General features: G+C 40.3%; 1 protein-coding gene and 1 pseudogene across 2 annotated transcripts in view; both read left to right on the top strand.

The window, feature by feature from the left end:
• Xpo7 (exportin 7) overlaps positions 1 to 18,205 on the top strand; it is a 91,387-nt gene that overhangs the window by 19,423 nt on the left and 53,759 nt on the right. The window lies entirely within an intron of this gene.
• Positions 18,034 to 18,156, top strand: LOC113832731 (annotated as a pseudogene).

Below are 18,205 nucleotides of genomic sequence, written 5' to 3'. Positions count from 1 at the left end.
CAGCAGCTTCCCAGCTCCTCTGGTGGATCCTGGGTGTGTATTACCATCCCCTGCTCAAAGAGAATTCTCATTGTGGCATTTTGATTTATTTTGAAATCTGTACCCTAGATGATGCTTCTAGATGATTATTCTAGTGCCATGACCACTCACTCCATGTCGGTAGATGTAACCAGTAGAAAAATTTTATCTTTCTGTTTCACCAGGACAGTTTGAGCCATAAACGCTGTGGTCCTGCATAACATCTACGTTACTAGTTTTCTGCCCTTTAAAGTATTAACTTGCCAGGATTAAATAATACAGTCAATAGTTCGGAAAGACTAATCTCTAAAGTGGCCAGAAAAGCAGCATTTCCTAAGTATTTCATGCCTCATAGGTCATAGAAATTGGGAAACTGCATATTGCCTATCTCTTAGAAAGTCATGATGTGTATTAGCATACTAAAGACCCTTGGAAATGCTTTAGTTTGAAACTGCTTTTACTTTTCACTTGGCAGTTCCCAAACTGAAATTTCTTTGATTCATAGAATCTTAGTAGCAGATGTGAATTTCTTGTTGTTCTGTAGGTAAAGTTTTCTGTTTGATTTTGTTTCCATCGGGTATAGAATAATACCCTTCCTTAGTATGTGGTGTTAAGGGTAAACTGCAGGTGAGAATTGAGAGCCAAATACATGAGTGGTTTACTATGCTTCTGCTCATTGTCTAATTCAATGCCTGTTACACAAGACACTTAACTTACTTAGCACAGCCCAAACTTACTCTAAAGCCAGTAGGATAGCTCAATGCATGAAGGAAATTCTAAGACGTTGAGTAATTTACAAAGGAAACATAAAATTTTGCATTGAATTCCCACTTTTAGGGCTGGAGAGATGGCTCAGAGGTTAAGAGCACTGTCTGCTCTTCCAGAGGTCCTGAGTTCAATACCCAGCAACCACCTGGTGGCTCGCAACCATCTATAATGAGATCTGGTGCCCTCTTCTGGCCCGAAGGTATACATGGGGGCAGAACACTGTATACGTAATAAATCTAGAAAAATCCCCGTTTTTATCAAACTTTTATTGCTGAATAAAGATAACATTTATGAGTTTCATGTCAGATTTTCTCAAACTTTTTATGTAGACACTTTTAAAAGGGCAAATGATGTCTTATAAACCCAGTATTAATTTACTATTTTGATTTTAATGTATTACATAAACAAACGTATCTAGATATGAATTCCTTGGGGCTATCACTTCTCTGTGTGTGGGGGTGGGTGTGTGTGTGTGTGTGGTGTGTGTGTGTGTGTGTGTGTGTGTGTGGTTTTGTTTTTAAGCATGGCCAACTGCATTAAAGTTAACAGCATACATTTAATATGCTAGATGATACAGTCTGTATTACTGATTACAACGATGTATGTTCATTTTGTTCCTACTGAGATAAAATTCACCACTACAAAGTAAGGCTTGCAGTACAGTCACAGTGGTGTGCAAACATCAACACCATCTAATTGCAAAACATTTCATACCAAAAACAAACCAATGACCACTAAGCAGTCACTGTAAATTCAGTTCAGCATGCCAGCAATGACCCAACTCTTGTTCCTGATGTAATGCCACCATTATGTGACAGCGTTTCTTCTATATACCAAGCCTACCGCTGCTCCTTTTTAATTAGCCCTCAGTTACTAAAGTATACCTGTGTGTTAATAGGCAAACAAGAGAATGTATCCTGAAAGCATGAGGAAGACATTTAGAGTGATCTACCAGGGATCCAAAATATATCTGTGTTCCTTCTTTAATATTCATAACATGAAAATCTGTTGTTTTAGATGCCCACAGAGACCTTGCAGAGCTCTAAGACTGTACTTCAGGACCTCAGTTTAGGAAAGACAATTAACAGAAGTTCTTGAGGTTCCAGGAGTGCTTCTTAATGAGAATGAGGAGCATGGGCGTTCTAAACCCCTTACAACACTTTTACATGTTTAAGATAATGGTTCTGCTGTCTGCAAATCAACTTTGGGAGGAAGTTTTATTCATTTCTCGTTTTGTTAAAAATAAGATTTTAGAGCCGGGCATTGGTGGCGCATGCCTTTAATCCCAGCACTCGGGGAGGCAGAGGCAGGCGGATTTAGAACAGCCATATTTTGGTTTTACATAGGTCCCTAGGCTACCTATCTTGATCGCCCATGGGTTCCATCTCATGGAGTGGGCCTTGAGTCAAACCAGATATTGGTTGGTTACTCGAGTAAGCCTTGTGCCACCATTGTTGTAGCATATCTTTGTAGATCAGAGAGTTTGTGACTGGTTTGGTGTTTACCTTTCTCCTCTGGTAGTGTGCAGAGTACCTTCCTGTACTAAAAACATTAGAACGTGGGTTATGTAGGTATGGCTTCAGCAATGGGACCTTGATGTCAGATTGTGGAGAGCAACCTGTAGTCTTGGCAACAGCCCAGGTTGTTTGGGGACTGCTGCAGAACCCTTTGGGCCAACAACTCAGATGTAACCCAATCTTGGACTTGGAAGCTTTATTTGGTGACAAGAGATGGTCAGTTGGAACTCTGCCTCCCCCATTATTTGGTGAGTACATTTAGATGTCCTTCATATCTACATATTACAGAAAGCTTCAATTATTATTAGGTTTCAATACTATCCCTCAAAAGACAGTTAATTTTATCTGTGTCTCCCCATATTTCTTCCCTCGTCCCTCCTCACCACTACCCCTCCTTGCATGATTCTCCTATTCCACCCACCCCCCAATCTATCCATAACTATCTGTTCTATTTTTTTTCCTGGGGAGATCTAGCTCTACCCCATAGTCCCTTACTCTGTGCCTAACCTCTGTGATTGGTTATCATTGCCTTACCAGTTATAATCCACATATAAACAAATAAATACCATGTATGTCTTCCTGGCTCTGGGATACCGCACTTGGGATGATTTTTTTCTAGTTACATCCATTTACCTGTAAATTTCATGATTTCATTTTTTAATGACTAAGTAATACTCCATTTGTGTAAATATACCACTTTTTGTTATTATTATTTGTTGAAGGACATCTAGGTTTTCAATTTTTGGCTGTCATGAATAGAGCAGCAATGAACATGGTTGAGCAAGTGTCTCTGTGGTAGAATGAAACATCCTTTGTGTACATACCCAAAAGTGGTTATCTCCAGATCTTGAACTAGATCAATTCCCAGCTTCCTGAGTAACCACCACACTGACTGCCATAGTGGCTGTACAAGTTGGCACTCCTCCAGCAACAGATGAGTGTTCCTCATATTCCACATCCCCACCAGCATGAGCTATCGCTTGCTTTATTGATCTTAGCCATTCTGACAGTTGTAAGATGAAATTTCAAAGTAGTTTTGATTTGAATTTACCTGATAGCTAAGGATGTTTTTCAGCCATTTGAGTTTTCCCTTTTGAGAATTCTGTTTAGATCTTGTACCCCATTTTTAAATTGGATTATGTGTCTCCTTTTTACCTAGTTTTTTGAGTTCTTTCTTTATTTTGGACATTAGTCCTCTATCAGGTGTGTAGTTAGTAAAAATCTTTTCCCATTCTGTAGGCTGCTGTTTTATCCGAATGAGGGCATCCTTTGCCGTGCAGAAGCTTCTCAGTTTCATGAGATCCCATTTATTAATTGTTGATCTTAGTGCCTATGCTAATGGTGTTCTGTTCAAAAAGTCTTTCTGTGCCAATAAGTTCAAGGCTATTTCCCGCTTTCTATCAGGTTTAGTATATCTGGTCTTATGTAAAGGGTGTGTGTGTGTGTGTGTGTGTGTGTGTGTGTGTGTGTGTGTGTGTGACTGTGTGAGTGTCATTGTGTGAGTATGTGCAGTAAGTGCTATTGCCTATGAAGGTCAGAGATACCAGATCCCATAGACTTGAGGTTACAGGCAGTTGTGAGGTGCCTGACACGGGTGCTGGGAATTGAACTCAGCTCCTCTGGAAAAACCGTATGTTTGTGCTCTTAAGTGCTGAGCCGTCTCTCCAGCCTCAATGTTGAGGTCTTTAATCCATCTGGAGTTGAGTTTTGTGCAGGGTCATAAGTATGGATCTATTTGGATTCTTCTACATGTAGCCATCTAGTTTTACCAGCACTGTTTGTTGAAGGTGCCGTTTCTTTTTCCAGTATGTGTTTCTGACTTCTTTATCAAAAGTCAAATGTCTGTTGGTGTGTGATTTGTGTCTGGGTCTTCAATTAGATTCCAGTGATCGATCTATGTACCAATACCACTGTTTAATTACTATAGTTCAGTAGTACAACTTGAAACCCAGGGTAGTGAGACCTCCCACAGGTTTTTTGTGGTTGTTTTTGGTTTTTTGTTTTATCATTTGGAAATGTTTTAGCTATCCTGGGTTTTTTGTGTTTCCATGTGAAGTTGAGAATTGTCCTTTCAAGGTCTGTGAAGAATTGTGTTGGAATTGTAAAGGGTATTGCATTGAATCTGTAGATGCTTTTGGTTGGATGGCCATTTTTACTTTATTAATCCAAGTGATACATGAGCTTGGGAGATCTTTCCATTTTCTGATATCTTCAATTTCTTAAATGATGAGATTTGTATCACCCAAGTTTTTCACTTGCTTGGTTAAAGTAATCCTAACAAGTTTTTTTATATATTTTTTGAGGCTATTGTGAAGTTTTGGGTTTTTTTCCCTGATTTCTTTGGCAGTCTGTTTGTCATTTGTATATAGGAGGGCTATTGATTTTTGTGAATTAATTTTGTACCCACCTACTTTACTGAATTTGTTTATCAGCTGTAGAAGTTTCCAAGTGGAATTTTTAGAATCACTTATGTGTACTGTCATATCTGCTAATAAAGATGTTTCAACTTCTTCCTTTCCAATTCCTTTTATCTCCCTCAGTTCTCTCATTCTTGTACCTAAGACTTCAAGTACACTATTTTATAGGTATAAAGAAAGTGGACAATGTTGTCTTGTTCCTGGTTTTAGTTGAATTGCTTTGAGTTTCTCTCCATTTCAGTTGATGTTGGCTATGGACTTGTTCTAAACTGCCTTTATTATGTTGAAGTATGTCCCTTGTATCCCTAATTTCTCCAAGACTTTTATCATGGAGGGGTGTTAGATTTTGTCAAAAGCCTTTTCTGCATCTAATTCAATGATTATGTGGTTTTTTTGTCTTTCTATTTGTTTATATGGTAGATTGCATTTATCAATTTCCTTTTTTTATTTATTATGTATATGGTGTTATGCCTGCAGGTATGCCTGCAAGTTAGAAGAGGGCACCAGATCCCATCATAGATAGTTGTGAGCTACCATGTCGTTGCTGGGAATTGAACTCAGGATCTCTGGAAGTCAGTTCTCTTAACCTCTGAGGCATCTCTCCAGCCCTCATTTATCAATTTTCATATGTTGAACCATCCCTATCTCTGGGATGACGCCTACTTGATCATGGTTGAAGATGTTTTTGATATGTTCTTGGATTCAGTTTGCAAGTATTTTATTGAGAGTTTTTGAATCTATGTTCATAAGGGAAGTTGATGTGTGATCCTCTTTCTTTGTTGGGTCTTTGTGTGGTTTGGGTACCAGGGTAACTGGCCTTGTAAAATGAATTTGTCAGTGTTCCTTCGGTTTCTGTTTTGTGGGATGATTTCAGGAGTATTGGTATTAACCCTTCTTTGAAACTCTGGTAGAACTCTTCACTAAAACCATCTGGCCCTGGGCTTGTTTCAATTGGGAGACTTTTAATGACTGCTTCTATTTCATTGATTTTTTTTTTTTTTTTTTAGCACCGAGTTTGTTTGTTTCTTGCCTTGTATTCCTTTGGGGTGTTGCTTTTTAGTTTTTTTCTAGCATTTTGGGGTATGCTGTTGTGTTACTAGTATGAGATCTAGCCTTTTTTTTTTTTTTAAATGAAAGTGCTTGGTGCTATGAACTTACCTCTCAGAACCACCTTCATTGTGTCCTGTAAGTTTGGATATGTTTATTCATTTTCATTCAGTTCTTGAAAGCCTTTAATTTCTATCTTGACCCATTTTTCCTTCAATAATGAGTTGTTTAGTTTCTATGTGTTGGTAAGCTTTCTGTTTTTTTTTTTTTTTTTTTTTTTTTTTGAGACAGGGTTTCTCTGTTGTGTAGCTTTGGCTGTCCTGGAACTCGCTTTGTAGACCAGGCTGGCCGCGAACTCACAGAGATCTGCCTGCCTCTGCCTCCCGAATGCTGGGATTAAAGTCATGCACCATGACTGCCCAGCAATTTTGTTGTTCCTGTTGTTGTGGAAATCCAGCTTTAATCTGTGGTCCAACAGGATGCAGGGTATTATTATTTATTATTTTCTTGTGTTTGTTGAAGATTGGTTTCTGTCCGAGTATGTAGTTAATTTTGGAGAAAGTTCCATGAGGTGCTAAGAAGAGAGCATATTCTTTTGTGTTTGGGTGAAATGTTCTGTATATGTCTGTTAGGTTTATAATGTCAGTTAGCGCCAGCATTTCTCTGTTTAGATTTTGTCTGTCTGATCTGTCTGTTGGGGTATTAAAGTCTCCAGTATGTGATCTAAGCTGTAGTAGTGTTTCTTTTTAAACTGGAGTTATCATTGTGTTTGGTGCATAGGTATTAAGAATTTCGGTGTCCTCTCGGTGGGTTTTTTCCCTCGAGTATGTAGTGTCCTTTTCTATCTCTTCTGATTTGTTTTGGTTTGAAGTCTATTTTGTCAGATATTAAAATGTCTATACCAGCTTGCTTCTTAGGTACATTTGTTTGGAATATCTTTGTCCTTTTACCCCTAGGCTATGTCTATTCCTGATGTTGAGGTGTGTTTATTGTGATGCAGCAGAAGGACGGATCCTGATCCTGTTTCCACACCCATTCTATTAATCTGTCTTTTTATTGGAGAATTGAGATGGTTGATGTTCAGAGATATTAATGAGCAGTGATTATTAATTCCTACTATTTCCTTTTGTAGTTGTGGGTGTAGGTGTGTGTAGGGGTGCATATGCACTTGCTTCTCTTTAATTTGCTAGTCTGGGATTATCTATTCCCTGTGGTTTGGGGGTTTAGTTAACCTCTTTAGATTGGAGTTTTCTTTCTAGCACAGTGGTTCTCAGCCTTCCTAATACTGGAACCCTTTAATACACTTCTTCATGTCACCATGACCCCCAACCATAAAATGGTTGTTTTGCTGTTGTTGTTGCTACTTTATAACTGTAATTTACTGCGGTTATGAATTGAAATGTAAATATTTGATATGCAGGATATTTGATATGTGGCCCCCTATAAAAGCTGTTTAACACCCAAAGGTCACAACCCACAGGTTGAGAACTGCTGGTACCCCCTGTAGGGCTGGATTTCTAAATAGATTCTACTTTAATTTGGTTTTCTTATCGAATGTCTGATTTTCTCCACCTATTTAGCTTGAAAGTTTTGCTGCATATAGTAGTCTCTGTGGTCTCTTAGAGTTTAGCCTATCTGTCTGAGCTCCCATTGAGAAATTAAGTGTAATTCTAATAGGTCTGCCTTTATATGCTATTTGGTCTTTTTCCCTTGCAGCTTTTAATATTTTTTATTTGTTCTGTACATTTAATGTTTTGATTATTATTTGCCGAGGGTACTTTCTTTTCTGGTCCAATCTTCTTAGTGTTCTTTATGTTTCTTGTACCTTGGTAGACATCTCCTTTAGGTTAGGGAAACGTCTGTGATTTTGTTGAAAATATTTTCTGTGCCTTTGACCTAGGTTTCTTTTCCTTCCTCTATTCTTTTTGGTTTTTTAAGACAGGGTTTCTCTGTGTAGCTTTGGAGCCTGTCCTGGCACTCGCTCTGGAGACCAGGCTGGCCTCGAACTCACAGAGATCCTTGTGCCCCTGTCTCCCAAGTGCTGGGATTAAAGGCGTGCGCCACCACTGCCCAGCCCTTCCTCTATTCTTGTTACTCTTAGGTTTGGTTTTCATAGTGTAGTGATTGAAAAGGAAATGGCCCCCAACAGAAGTGGCACTATTAGGAGATGTGGCATTGTTGGAGGAAGTATGTCACTGTGGAGGCAAGCTTTAAGGCCTATTTTAAGCTCAAGCTTCACCCAGTGTGAGTCAGTCAAGATGTAGCCAGTTCCACGTCTGCCTGCACATTGCCATACTCCCCATCATGATGACAATGGACTGAACCTCTGAAAGTAAGCAGGCCACCACCTCAATTAAATGTGTTTTTGTTTGTTTGTTGGTAAGAGTTGCCATGGTCTTGGTATCTTTTCACAGCAATAAAAATCCCAGCTAAGACACACTGTGTCCCAGATTTCCTGAATGTTTGTGCCACAGTTTTTAGATTTAGCATTTTCTTTGACTGAGGTATTGTGTCTTCAGTGCCTGAGAGTCTTCCATCTCATTAAGGGTTTCTCTGTGGCTTTGGAGACTGTCCTGGAACTAGCTCTTGTAGACCAGACTGGTCTCAAACTCACAGAGATCCGCCTGCCTCTGACTCCTGAGTGCTGGAACTAAAGGCATGTGCTACCACCACCCGGCTGCATCTCATTATTCTGTTGGTGAGGCTTGTCTTTGTGGTTCCTGTTCAAGTTCCTAAATTTTTCATTTCCAAATTATCCCCAGTTTAGGTTTTCCTTATTGGGTCTATTTTCCACTCAGGTCTTGAACTGTTTTCTTCATTTCCTTCCACTGTTTTTATGTTTTAATAGATGTCTTTAAGGGACTTATTCATTTCCCCTAAAGGACTTCTATCATATTCATAAAGGCTATTTTAAGGTCTTTCTCTTGTGTTTCAGCTGTGTTAGAATATTCAGGGCCTGCTGTACAGTTGCTGGGCTCTAGTGGAGCGATAGTGTCCTGGCTGTTATTGTGTTTTTATTCTGGCATCTAGGCATCTGGGTTTGGGGTAATTGTAATTCTAGGTGCTGATACCTGGTCTTGTCTTTGTTGGGTGGGTATTTTGTTCCTTGGATTTTGCTTCCTCTCTGGTTTTTAGGTGGCTGTGTGTTGCCTGGTAGGAAATTCTTCAGGGATCCTGATAGGTGTGGCTACTAAAGACTCCAGGTAAAAATGTGTTTCCAAGTATTGGGAGCTGACACTTAGGAATACGGATGGGCTGGGGGAAGGTGAAGAGGTCCACAGAACGGGGAAAAGTTGGGTGTTCCACCAGGATCTGCTTAGTCCCCTGAGAATGAGTGCAGAGAGTGAGGAGAGCCCACAGCAGAATGTCTGCTGCAGGGCTGGGGTGAGACGGGGGATTGGACTTGGAGGAGCAGAGGGAGAGCTGAAGATCTGCAGTCAGCCTACCTGTTTCCCTGGGCAGAGTGGCCCGTGTGTTCCCAGGGAGTGCCTACTAGAGTTGAGCTCTGAAAGATAGCAATGAATAAGGGAATGGAAGTGAGGAGGAGGAGCTGTGTGTGATCCACTGGAGATTGGGGGGAGGGATGGCTATCTTAGTCACTGTTCTAGTGCTGTGAAGAGGCACCATGACCAAGGCAGCTATTATAAGAGAAAGCCTTTTATTGGGGCTTGCTTACAGTCTCATGTTTAGTCCATTATCATCATGACAGGAAGTATGGTGGCAGGCAGGCAGACACTAGAACAGTGGCAGAGAGACACAGAATTGGGCCTGGCATGGGCCTTTGTAACCTCAACCCACCCCCCAGTGACACTTCCTCTTACAAGACCAACCTTTTCCAACAAGGCCACACCTCCTAATCCATCTCAAATAGTGACACTCCTGATGACTAAACATTCAAATATATGAGCCTAAGGGGGCCGTTCTTATCCAAACCACCACAGTGGCCACAGCTGGTGGTCTGCTGCAGAGCTGGGCACAAGACTTGGGGATTGGATTTGGAGGAACTGAGGGAGAGCTGAAAATCTCTAGTCGGCTTACCTATTTCCCTGGTCAGACTTCTCATTTAGGCATTTTTAAGAACATATTAGGAAACACATTTGATCTAAGTTTGTTAGCTGAACATTTGGGCCAAGGTCCATGAATTCTTAATGATATTTTGGAAGTGTAGTAAAATAATTGTTCATCTTCAAGCAAGATAGGAAATCAATGTATTGTCTTGAAAGTTGGCAAGGAAAATAATTGAGATGGGCCTGAAGAGGTTGCTCAGTGAGTTAAGAAGAATGTACAGTGAATATTCTTTCCTTCAAGCCCCTCCCACTCTTGGGAGTTCTTATTTTTTCTTAATAAATCTACCTTTACTCTGATCCAAAAATAAAGGTGGCAAGGTTTACAAAGGGTTTGGTTCTCTACACCCATAGGGGTGACTCACAATTGTCTATAACTCCAGTTCCCAGGGATCCAACACACTATTGTAGATTCCAAGGGCACCTGCATCTATGTGTACGTATCCACATATATATGTACATAATTAAGAATTAAAGAATTGAGGTTTACCCTGGCCAGAGAGATGGTTCATCAGGTAAAGGCATTTGTTGCCAAGTCTGATGGATCTGAGTTTGATGCTGTCTTAGAGGGTTTTTGTTGTTGTTGTTGTTGTTGTTGTTGTTGTTGTTGTTGTTGTTGTTGTTGTTTTTCAAGACAGGGTTTCTCTATGTAGCTTGGGAGCCTGTCCTGGAACTTGGTCTTTAGACCAGGCTGGCCTTGAACTCACAGAGGTCCACCTGCCTCTGCTGGGATCAAAGGTGTATGCCACCACCACCCAGCTTTAGAGTTTTTATTGCTGTGAAAAGACACCATGACCCCAGCAGCTCTTACAAAGAAAACATTTGAGGTGATGGCTTACAGTTTCATCAGAGGCTCAGTCCGTTATCATCATGATAGAGAGCATGGCAGCATGCAGGCAGACGTGGTACTGGCTATATCTTGACAGAAGGCAGCAAGAACTCCACTGACTCACTGGGTGTGGTTTAAGCAAGTATTAGACCTCAGAGCCTACCTCCACAATGACACACTTCCTCCAACAAGACTACACCTATTCCAACAATGCCATACCTCCTAATGGTGCCACTCCCTTTGGGGGCCATTTTCTTTCAAACCACCACAAATTTCAAACCACAAATTCCCCAGGGCCCACAAGGTAGAAAAAGAACTGACTCCTACAGGTTGCCCTTTGACCTTCACACTGCAGCAAACCAGCCAACTGATAATTAAAAAACAAAGCTGGGATTAATGGTTTACACCTATATAATCTGAGTACTTCTGAGACGGGCTTGGGGGGGGGTCTGTGTTGGGGGAGGTGGGATTGTTGGTTTTGATTTGAGACTGGCTTAGTATATATAGCCCAGACTGACCTTAAACACTCACCTACCTCAGCCTCCTAGTGTTTGTTTTTGTAAATTTCTTTAAAGCCTGGCTTTATAGAATACAGATGGATTCTCATATTTACTTTCATATTTAGCCTATGATGATACATTATGTTGAATATGGTTATCGAAATAAAATTCTCACACAAATATTGTAGTGGAAAAGGAAAAGTATTTTAATAGCCTTTTGAGATTGTTGTGGGTATTCTGCAAGTGGTAGTTTTGTTAAAGTTAGTTGCATTGTATAATCTTTCCTGAACATTCCTTTCCTGGTAAGTGAAAACCCATTGTTCTGCAGAAGTTTTGTTTTGTTTTGTTTTGTTTTTGTTTAAGACAAGGTTTCTCTGTGTAGTTTTGGAGGCTATCCTGGCACTCACTCTGGAGACCCAGGTTGGCCTCGAACTTAGAGATCCACCTGTCTCTGCCTCCCAAGTGCTGGGATTAAAGGCGTGCGCCACCAACGCCCAGCCGTATTTTATAATTCTTATATTGACACATGCAGTGTTTTTATTGCATGTACTTATTGTGTGCATGCCAGAAGGTAACGTGGGAGTGGGTTCTCTCCTTCCACCGTGTGTGTGTGTCTCAGGTATCATACTCAGGTCATCGGGCTTGGCAACAAGTGTCTACTGAGCCATCTCTCTGGTCCTCCCCGTTAAGATTTAATAAAAGTAACTTCTCTATCAAGCACAATCTCAAGTAAAACTGGCTAGGTTTTTGTTTTGCTTTAAAGGAATTCTTGGCAGCCAAGAATTCAAAGACTATCCATATGCTTTGAAGTCACATCATGGTTTGTGCTAAAGTACCATTGGATTTGTTTGCCATCACTTTAATGTCTTTTCTGTGCCATTTGTGCAACTATCAGTACAGCAAAAAGATATGAAGTATTTAGTGCCATTATGAACACTAGCTTGGGTCTTGCAGACCGCTTAGAAATTTTAGGAACTCTGGGGATCCATGAACCATGGGTTTTTGGGGGAGGGTGGGGGGTTGTTTTGTTTTTGTTTTTCAAGCAGGATTTCTCTGTGTAGTTTTGGAGCCTGTCGTGGAACTAGCTCTTGTAAACCAGGCTGGCCTCGAACTCACAGAGATCTGCCTGCCTCTGCCTCCCAAGTGCTGGGATTAAAAGTGTGTACCACCACCGCCTGGCTCAAGAACCATATTTTTAAGAACTATAAACTAGAGAATTTTGTGTATTCTCTCTGGCTGATATAGTCACTACTCTTGTAGGTTGTATTTTGAGAAAAAGAAAATTGAAAATAACTTGTTTTTAAGGAATTGACACACACTGTGGCTTTCCCTGGCTCATCAGTAATTAAGAACTTGATATTTTATGGCTGTTTCTTAATTAAAATATTTAGGGCTGTAGTGGTAGAGTGTTAGATTGATTGACAGTGTGTTTCAAAACACTCTACTCCACATCATCTGAGAAACATAGAGGTCCCTTTACTCTTTGGATTGCTGTATCTGAGCACATTTCTTTCTCTCTGGTTTTTTTTTTTTTGGGGGGGGGGCGGTGGTGTTGAGATAGGGTTTCTCTGTGTAGCTTTGGAACCTATCCTGGAACTAGCTCTTGTAGACCAGGCTGGTCTTGAACTCACAGAGATCCGCCTGCCTCTGCCTCCCAAGTGCTGGGACTAAAGGCGTGCACCACCAAAGCCTGATGAGCAAATTTCTTTCACAAGCGTATGTTTGCTGTAGTACATAAGTTTGAAGAAAAAATATACGGATAGAAAAGCAAGTCTTAATATTACTAAGGGATGAGTTATATTATTAAACAGACACAATATTCCTAATTTTGTTCCCTCCTGTTTTGAGGGTAAGGCTAAAATAAGATTTCTTATTTTCTTCTTAAGTATCACAGACATTTAAAGTCCATACCTCGGGCCTGGAGAGATGGCTCAGGGGTTAAGAGCACTGGCTGCTCTTCCAGAGGTCCTGAGTTCAATTCCCAGCAACCACATGGTGGCTCACAACCATCTGTAATGAGATCTGGTGCCCTCTTCTGGTGTGGAGATATACATAGAAGCAGAATGTTGTATACATAATAAATAAATAAAATCTTTAAAAAAAATAAAGTCCATGCCTCTATAATAAAGGAGTCTGTCTATATTTGGGCTTGGTGGCTCTTGCCAGTAATGAAAGCTTTTGGGAGGCTTTGGGCAGAGAATTGTTGTGAGTTCAAAACCTTGACAACCTACTAACCTGCAATAAGTGAGACTTTATACCACAAAACAAAATGACAAAAAGCACCTGCTTATTGACTACATGCATATATGTGTATATAGAATTTATATGTTCAACATTATTGAATATTGTGAGTACATTATAAAGTCATTAAACATAGGCTAAATTAGCATGGTTATGGTAAAAAATAGGTATTGCTGAGTTCTTGATCAGTATGATCTGAATATTCAGAAAAACTTCATAAGGAGTTTATTTTTGTTTTTGAGGCACACTTTCATTATATAGCCCATGCTGACCTCATATTTGTGGAAGATCCTAATTTGGTTCCCAATACCTAAATTAGAATGCTCACAGCCACCTTGTTATCCTGGCTCCAGGAGATCCAACACCCTTTTCTGAACTTCAAGGCACTTGCATTTACATGTGCACCTAGACACATAGACATATAATTTAAAATAAAATCTTTCTTTTTAAAAGTCACTCTAACAAAATTTTAAATTGTCATTTTTATAAATACTAAGTTGAGCTATATAAAAATAACCATTATTGCAGGTCAAGAGGAGTAGACATTTTGACACTTTCATATGGTTCAACTTAACAGAAGATGAAGAATTGAGCCTTTCTGAATTTGTTTTCTTTAGGTGGGGGTGGTGCTTTGAACCTGGGTCCTCTGTTTGTTTTTGGTTTTTCGAGACAGGGTTTCTCTATGTAGCTTTGGAGCCTATCCTGGCACTCACTCTGGAGACCAGGCTGGCCTTGAACTCACAGAGATCCGCCTGCCTCTGCCTCTGCCTCCCGAGTGCTGGGATTAAAGGGCGTGCGCCACCAACGCCCGGCTGAACCTGGTCCTCTGGAAGAGCAGCTAGTGCTCTTAACCACTGAGCCATCTCTCTAGCCCCTGGATTTGTTTTCTTATTTATCCTTAGGAAAATAAGCATTGGGCCATATTCAACATCCTTTCAAAAGCATCTATACCAGAATATTCCTGAATGTATTTAATATTTTACACTCCAGAATGCATCATGGGTACTAGTAAAATGTCACATTCTCAAACTAGTGGATATGGGCTTATTTCAGTGAAATGTGGCCTTTTAAAAGCCAGTGAGAAGTTCAGTGAGTGTGGGCACTGAGTGTCTACAGTCTCATCCATGACTGACAGTCCTCACCAGGAAAATCTTGCTGTGCTGAGGCCCCTGGGCTTCTGTCAGTACCACATTAGCAAGCCAGAGTCCTGAAATGAGAACAGGGAAAAGTTATCACAGTAATGTTCTAAGATTTGTTGGTCTATGGAGAAAACTCTGGATACATTGCTGCTAGCTTCTGTTGGGTCACCTCTTTCCCAAAAAGCTCATAACCTGACACAGTAGTTACTGAGGTTAGCACCACAAGCCAGATTAGTTTATTATCAGTTTCTACATTTATATCACGTGGCTTCTGGTAGTACAAGTCTTCATAGTTGAACTATCATATGTTGCTCTTTGGGATGTAGTTATTGCTCCAGCAACCATCAGAGACTGACCCAGACAACCTCAGGGTTTGGTTTGGTTTGTGTGTGTGTGTGTGTTAATGCAACCTGTGTTAAAGGCCAAGGACTCAACTTTCTTTTCCCAGTCTACCTCTGAGGTATAGCAGCCATTCTCGACTCTTGTTAGGAGTCAAGTAAGGTCATGTGTAGTCAGATTTTTCTTGGGCCACCAGCTCACACATAATGACACAGAGACTTATTATTAATTATGAAAGCTCAGACTTAGCTTAGGCTTGTCCCCACTATCTCTTATAACTTAAATTAACCTATTTTTATTAATCTATATTTTACCATGTGGTTTTTTACCTTCTTTTTTTCCTGTATGTCCAACTCCCTCCATGTCTCACTGGTGTCTCCTCTGCAAGAGTATCTCCTACTTCTCTTTGCCCGGAAGTCCCACCTATACTTTCTGCCTAGCTATTGGCCATTCAGCTCTTTATTAAACCAATCACAGCAGTGTATCACAAAGAATACAAAAAGATTATTCCACAACAGTCATGTGTAGGGTAATGATCTTTGTTGACTAATTTTGTTAGGGACTTGACAGCAGATATTCAGTTTATTGTAGTTTGGGATGCCATGGGTGTTGGGATGCTCCAGCCCCTCTATTCCCCTTCCAGAACCCACCCCTGAAAAAGCCCGCCATCGGCAGCTCCACCCCCAGGGGACATTAAAAGCCCACTCCTCGTGTATCCCCTTGTGGTTTCTCTTCTTTCCCTTGACCACCCAGGCATGCTTTGCTCAGAATAAACCTAGATTTATTAATTTGGCCTGATCTGATTTATTGTATCAGGGGACAAAAACCTTCCACTGGGTTTCTGAAGAAACTAGCTAACTGTGAGCATTTTAATGACCAAGATGAAAGATAGAATGGAAGATACAAAATCTGTCTTAGGATCATTTTTGTTTTGTTTTGAGACAGGGTTTCTCTGTGCAGCCCTGGTTGTCCTGGAACTCATTCATAGACCAGACTGGCCTCAGAGATCTGCCTGTCTCAGCCTCCCATTTAAAGGCATTTGCCACCACCACCCAGAGACTGGGATTGACTAGGAACATTTCTTATTTGTGATCTAAGCTTTATTTGTTTGAGGTTTTTCAAAATTGTTTGTTTGAGGTTTTGTTTCATTTTGCTAACTTCACAGCCATACTCTAAAATATTTTCTTATCCAGTTGGGCTGAATAGACCTAAAATTACCTCATTTCCTCTGATGAAATACCTTTAATCTTACCGATTTCTAGACTTGAAGGACTTTCCAAAGAAACACTTGCCTGAAGATTTGATTAGCAAAGTGCCATTTGTGGAAGGAGTGCTTTATGCTCATAAACTACAGGAGCTAATTTCTGCTCATCCAGATGAGGAAAAGCAGATTGTCTCCCTGTCAGACTGTAAGGCTGGGTGCAGTTCTGCTGAGATGTTTAGGAAGCTCACGTCTGTGTTCTGGGAATGTGGCTATTGTCATTTCACCTGTTACAATGTCAAGTCAGTTTCAAGTGGTAGTGTACACAGAACAGTTGCACTGTCTTCCTCGGAATACTGTCCTTAAGCTAACTGCTCTAAAAATCATGTGTGCCTTTTATTTAAAATGAGGATTACTACAAATCTTAAACTTATACAGAAAACAAAGCATCTATAAAGTGCGTAGTACATAGTTTGCATCTAGCAAACTAATTGTCTTCCTTTTAGGTAGATTTGATGTGCTGTCATATCCACTGAAGAACCTGCCCCTTTGGCCAAGCCTGCTTGGCCTCTAAAAGTTTGAACTTGTTTGTTTTTTGTTTTGTTTTGTTTTTTCCTCTCTCCTAAAAGGTCTTAACCATCCAAGACAGTAGCCTGCAACCGTCTACCCTCTGTGTACCCAATTAAAGTCTTTATCTTCCAACCATGCAGTAGTAGTGCATGTTTTACAGAGACAGGTGGATCTCTGAGTTCAAGGTGCACCAGCTCTACAGAAGTGAGTTCCAGGACAGCTAGGATTAGTTACACACAGAAACCTTGTCTCAAAAACATGGATTGGTGACAGTTCTTAGTTTTCCTTATAATGCTTTCTGGTTTTGTTATTGTGGTTGTTGTGTTTATCACCCCCTCACATTCCTATAATGTATTACTTGTCTTCCCTTACTAATGCCAACACCAGGAAGCCAAAAATCTTTATTTTGCTCACTAATATTACCAAGCATTTAGAATGGTATGTGGTACATAGTAGGCACTCATTCCTGTCATTAAATTGATCCTGTTTTCCATATGAAAGATAGAAAGGGGGCTTTGAAGAGTAATACTATTTCTGATGTTGTGTATTGCAGTCCAGTGGGACTACACATAAACCACTGCAAAAGCCTCCTCTGACTCTGAAGCCAGTGTTCTTTTCATTAGCCTACTGCCTTGCCCATTTAGCTTAAATATCAATTCAGCCTTCAGCATTTGGTCACACTTGAAGAAAATAGCAGCCCTAGATGTGTGATCAGCTGGTGTGTTACTGGGTTATTGCTACTTTTCAGAGAATTGTGTTCTTAGCCAGTAGTTTGGGAAATCCTTTTTAAAGAATATTTATGGTACTCAAACTTACTTTATGCTCTTAACAATAATTATGTACATAAATGGCTTGTATCTGATTATGAGTCATATGGTTATATTGATGCCAATGCTGTCAAGACAGTGAGAATCCCTAGAAGTGATAGATGTAGCATTTTGTCACAATAGAATTGGTGACAGTCCAACCCAGTCTCAGCAGACTAAGTAAAAATCATCCAGTCCCATCCTCATATTGTAACCTTCTAGCATGACAGACTCATTCACCCTGTCTGTTTTCTTTATGAGAATTAGTTCAAAAAACATAATGCCAGTTTAGGAAGTAAAGATAGTGAATTACCCTTAGTCATTTCCTGCAACAAGTTTATTAATGAAAACACTAGTGGGAGTGGAAAGATGGCTCAGCAGTTAAAAGCATGTACTGCTTGTAAGGGACCCAAGTTTGATTCCCAGCACCCACACTGAACAACTCATAATTCCCTGTGACTCTATCTCCAAGTGAGGCAACACCCTCTTCTAACCTTTGTGGTACCTGCATATAACCACAGGAAGGCAGGCACACACCCATACTCATAAAAACAGAATTTAAAAATATATCTATTAGCTCCATCTATTAAGCCAATCAGGCTTCTTTCTCCAAGAGGGCCTTGTGTGAACAGCAGCCTCCTTGGGAGTGTGTTTACCCTGTTGCCTACATGGGTTATCCTAAGGGACCTTGGAGACAATTTTCTGGATGTTATTCATGCCTGTATTTCAGTGCTATCCCAAATCTAGCA

Source organism: Cricetulus griseus, assembly GCF_003668045.3.
Source record: "Cricetulus griseus strain 17A/GY chromosome 1 unlocalized genomic scaffold, alternate assembly CriGri-PICRH-1.0 chr1_1, whole genome shotgun sequence".
NCBI lineage: Eukaryota > Metazoa > Chordata > Mammalia > Rodentia > Cricetidae > Cricetulus > Cricetulus griseus.
Note: the sequence above shows the minus strand (reverse complement) of the source record. Positions and strands in the feature narration are given on the sequence as shown.